This window comes from Palaemon carinicauda, chromosome 2, assembly GCF_036898095.1.
Source record: "Palaemon carinicauda isolate YSFRI2023 chromosome 2, ASM3689809v2, whole genome shotgun sequence".
NCBI lineage: Eukaryota > Metazoa > Arthropoda > Malacostraca > Decapoda > Palaemonidae > Palaemon > Palaemon carinicauda.
Window position 1 is genome coordinate 176,378,332 of NC_090726.1, and position 5,889 is coordinate 176,384,220.

The 5,889-nt window shown below is 31.5% G+C and overlaps 1 pseudogene; it reads left to right on the forward strand.

Moving 5' to 3' along the window:
* The first annotated feature begins 1,698 nt into the window (after positions 1-1,698).
* LOC137630064 (U4 spliceosomal RNA) lies at positions 1,699-1,768 on the forward strand (annotated as a pseudogene).
* Positions 1,769-5,889: the final 4,121 nt, after the last annotated feature.

Sequence of the window (5,889 nt, forward strand, 5' to 3'; positions counted from 1 at the left end):
TAGTCCTAAAATGTTATGTATATTTAATAAATATTTTATATCTCATGGTATTTTACATAATATATCATGATAGTTAAAATCGTTTGATTTTTTCATTTATTCATAAAAAAAACCCATACGATTGCACACATACACACATACAAAAACACGCAAAAACACAAACCTATATATATATATATATATATATATATATATATATATATATATATATATATATATATATATATATATATTACAGACTTAATGTGTAGTAGTCTGGAATAAGATTTTTTTTTTCTTTTGGCCATCAATATTTGCATGGCATGTATTCTATGTGATTTTGAACACCTATATTCTCAGCAATTTCAAAGGGAAATATATGAAACTCAGATACCAGGTGTATGATTTTAATACGTTTACTCAATCACAACGCAGTATTATTTGAAGGTTATTAAGTTTATAAATTTCCACTAAGTTATTTCTAATATCCATTTAAAGTATGAGCAGAGTTTCCCGATTTCGACATGAAAATATACTGGATCTTGTAAAGATTGGCGAAACCAACCATCACCGGGTTCGTTATTCTTTACATGTGGACAATGTAAAGAATATATATATATATATATATATATATATATATATATATATATATATATATATATATATATATATATATATATATATATATATATATATATATATATATATATATACTGTATATATATATATATATATATATATATATATATATAGTATATATATAAATATATATATATATATATATATAAATATATATATATATATATATATATATATATATATATATATATATATATATATATATACATATATATATATACAGTATATATACATATATATTTATATACTGTATATATATATATATATATATATATATATATATATATATATATACAGTATATATACATATATATTTATATACTGTATATATATATATATATATATATATATATATATATATATATATATATATATATATATATATATATATACAGTATATATACATATATATATATATATATATATATATATATATATATATATATATATATATATATATATATATATATATATACATATATATATATATATATATATATATATATATATATATATATATATATATATATATATATATATATATATATGTATAAGAATTTAAGCTAATTATTTGTCACTTAAAGTAACATTTTAATTATCAAATCTATCTGATTAATACTTTTCAAAAGAAAGTTCAGTGTAAAAAGAAAAAAAAACAGTAACTTAGATGAGAAAAATAAGGCTTTGCGCTCTGGTTATTATAAAAAGTGGCAACTCTGGCCTATTAGCCTGAGGTCATATCGTAGGCAGAACTCTCTTCTTAGCCAATGAGAACGCTCTGTTAACTGGTCAATGCCTTTGTCCCTCCCTATGATAGTTGTTTCACAAAGGTCGGTTGAATTAAATAATTATAATACTATGCATGTGCAGTTTCATTCATATCTCATATATTCGCTGTTTTTTCAATATATTTTTTTACTGCATAGCAGTTTCCAAAAGATTTTTATAATCAAATGTCTAAAATAGCAGGAGATTTCGATTCTTGGGAAGAAGTTGGTACGTCTCTCTGTTACGGATTAAAAATACTAGCCCCGCCTATCCCCAGGTCTGGTTGGCCTATAAATTGACTGACAAGGGACATACTTAGCGCAGTGGCAGTATCGTAACCATTGAGGGCTAACCGAGGTGCGATTATAGCTAATTGAACATACATTTACTTGTGTCAATACGTGTCTTCCATTAGAAAGATCACAAATGTATAGCGTTGCACTACCTTTGGTTATCTTTCGGCCTCATTTTTTCTGTTTACATAAGGTAAGAAAATATGATATGCTAGTATTTTGTATTTGAAGCATTCTGGTTCTTTCAATTGACTAGTACTATTAACAATCTGGGTTTTTTTCTATTTCTAAATGTTGTTCCCATAATTTGTCGATAGTTCTTACAGTTGTTAGAATTATCTGATTAATTACTTTCATTTTTAAAGTAAGTGACATTTTGTTTTCATAATATTAAAAAGTTTAATGAAAGTTCTGAGTCCTATGCTTTTCATTCTTTTAATTTTGGTATCGTGTACCAAATAACACTTTGTGTGTGTCCTTACTACATATATTCATCAACAATCTCTAGTGGTTCGTTGATAACCTTTATTTCTTTTTCCCTGCATTTTTCTTGAATATTATTCTATTTTTAGTCATATATTTTTCAGTCCTTCATAACTGTTTTTTTCTATTCAAATCTACAATCATCTTTGGTGATTCCTCACATGATTCACTAAACAGAACTATACCATCTAAAAACTTCAGGTTCTTTACATTCTCCCCATCAATAATAATTCCTACAGTTTCCCAATCGAAATAGTTTGAATATAATTATGGTATATATATATGAGGCCTCTGCGAGGAGAATGTACATTCGCCACAAAATATAATGTGGAGAAAAACGCGTTTAAAGTTTTCAAAATGTAAAATGTCATAGCAACCTTATTTTTGTGTTTACAACAAAATGTTTTATACAGAAATGAAGCTTGATGTATGTACTTTTTTATCTTCATAGTTAAAAAAATTAGAATTTTGAATTTTCACTACTAGTAGCTATTAAGTAGAAAAAGGTAGTTTCTGCTATGACATTTTCACCATTTTGAGACTTATAACACGTTTTTCTCAAATTCTATGACTTCACATGTTGAACTGAAGTTACTAATCACATTGCTAATAGTAGCTACTATTAGCAATAGTTACTAGTAGCTACTAGTAGCAATAGTACTAAACACGACTTAGAGCCTTTCTGCTATTTTTATCATTAATTATACAATTATTCCCCCTAAATTATTATTAGTATTCAATATTATTGTCTTGCTACTAGTAGCTACAAGTAGCAATAGTGACTAGTAGCTACTAGTAACAATAGTGCTAAACGAGTAGGAGAATCGCATCATTCAATTACCAGTATTACCCAACTTCCCCAAAATAACAGTAACAACTATCAAAATGATTAATTCAATTGCTACTAGAAGTTGATAGTAGCAATAATCACTAAGCTACTAGTAGCTGCTAGTAGCAATAGTGCTAAACACGAGTAGGAGAATCGCATCATTCAATTACCAGTATTGCCCAACTTCCCCAAAATAACAGTAACAACTATTAAAATGATTAATTTCATTGCTACTAAAAGTTAATAGTAGCAATAATCACTAAGCTACTAGTAGCTGCTAGTAGCAATAGTGCTAAACACGAGTAGGAGAATTGCATCATTCAATTACCAGTTTTACCCAACTTCCCCAAAATAACAGTAACAACTATTAAAATGATTAATTCCATTAATACTAGAAGTTAATAGTAGCAATAATCACTAAGCTACTAGTAGCTACTAGTAGCAACAGTGCTAAGCACGAGTAAAAGAAGCGCACAAAGTAATAATTTTCGTTGCTACTAGTAGCAATTTATTACTAATGACAATAAAATTCGACAATAGTAAAGCAAAATTAATGTATTGTAAATAAGACAAAAACAATAAAGACAATGCAAGGCACACAGAAGGGTTATAGGGAAAAAAAATAATAATAATGACAATAAAAAGACTAACTTTAAAATTTAAAAACAAACAAGGCAGGCCTGTTGTTTCCTAGGAATAAAGTAACACTCACCATCATCTTTTTCTGTAACTGCTTGTCCAAGTGGGGTTGGGGGAGGGGGAGGGGAAGGGGGGGAGGGGAAGGGGGGGGAAGGGGGGGGGGAGGCTAAGGAAGCTATTGAAGGGAACTGCACGGAGCACCTCTCACTGATACGTCCATCAGCAAGATATTGTCCGGGTCCTCTTCCATGTCCTCATCAGAGTCAGTAATGTCATTATCTTCAATCACTGCAAGAAGACTTTTCTGCCTTGCAATGACGTCCATAAACCAACTCTTATCCGCTGGGAGTGGGATCATGCACAGAATACTGTCTATACTCATGACCTTTTTCTTTTTCAAGACTAACTCTTGAGGGTATTTATAGGGGAGTGGTGCATTTGCAAGCAGCAACTCAGTAGGCCTTCCCCGCCCCTTACCCTTTATAGATTGGCGACCCTTCCGCAGATCTATGTATGTCATATTTGCAGGGTCGTCCTGAAGATCATAATGAAACTTGATGACAAAACCCCCAAAGTCACTGCATGATAGAACCAGCTGCTTTGCCTTTGAAAGCAGACCTCCAGACCTGTTAGTGACGTATTTCTCCAAAGTTTTTACGTCAAAGAAGTCTATTCTATTCATGTGCGATACCTTATACTTGTTTTTCTTGCAAGCCCCTTTAATAATTTCTATGTATTTTGGAATGCTACAAATGTAGGCATTCTTCTTATACGCTTGCTCAAGGATGCCAAATGCCCTATCACAAGGCATGTAAGAGTGACCACTCACAAGAAAAATCACCTCGACCCTTCTTAAATACTTTTTGTGTATCTGTTGCAGCAACATCAGGATATTAAAAATATTCTTGTTTTGGCCGGCGCAGTTGTCAGCAAAAACTCTGAGAGTGGTGATTTCCTCTTTCTCAACTTCCCTCACATACTTCAGCCATCGCAAGATACAGCTACTGACCTCATTTGGCCCCCGTTTTGCCAAGGTTTCATCCCAGACATACATGTGAGCTTTGTCCTTAGTAAGATCGTAAATACAAAAATTTAAGAAATACAACTTGCTGGTATAATATGCCTTGTTAACAGGCATTTTAGGACAGGGCTGCTGTTGTTGCAAGTCGATTGCTATTGCCCTCATGCCATCAGACATGTTTGTAGGGTGCTTCAATAAATTTTGGGCAATCTTTGCTTCTCCCAGGTGTTTCTTTTTTTCGTTTTCAAGCTCCTCTGTTGCTTGATCATCTTTGGATTCATTAATCTTTACGTCCAATAAGGCACAGAGATTACACTCATCCGTTTTTGGAGGAGCAAATTGAATATTATAGTCTTTGATGAAGACTTTCCTAAAATAATTTTCCTTCACAGGGGTAATATCACTGCATTGCAATGCCATCCAGATCTGATATTCTGAATATAGGCTTCCCACTGACCCCCCATGTGGCAAATATTGACGCAATGGTGCCTTAGCACGGGTGTAGTGGCTTGAGACTACAGCCAGAGTGTTTATAAATTCATGAAGGGTGTCCATCCTTTGTCCCTTGATTTTATTTGCTGGTTCTACTGTCTTTCCACGCATGTCAGTTTTCAAAACACCTGTTTCTGATTTCGATAACTTCATTTTAGACACAATTAAGTCCAGTTTCCTACGCTTTATGTCAAAAATGTTCATAAATGCAGTTCTGCAGACCTCATAAGTTACTGAAGAATGAGTCACATGATAAGTCAACTTTGTTGGTCTTTTTGACACAGCTTTTTTCGTATATTTTCTCTTGAATTTACTTTCACAGATACACTGTATTAAATATTCATTCGCTCTATCATAATCACCAATAGACCAGAAGTTTTCAAATATTTCTTGGATTTTATCCAAGCCAATTTTTTGATAGCAGCCATCGTTGCAAGGAGGTCCTACTTTTTAGCCTTCACAATTTTCTTTGTTTTTGAACTTACATACTGCTTGCCCAAATTACGCAGTTCTTTGGATTTATTCAAAATCCACTCACTTTCATTTTTTGTTCTCTTCCTTCCTTTTTTCTTGATAGACTGTACGTCAGAAGCACTAGAGGGACCTGCAACAACCTTATCATCCCCAACGTAACTAGGATTATCCACAATATCGTCATCAGAATCGACAACAACATCACCACTATCATCAACAACATCACTCAAAACAACATCAGTTTTTCGCTTTTTACTTTGTAATTTCACATT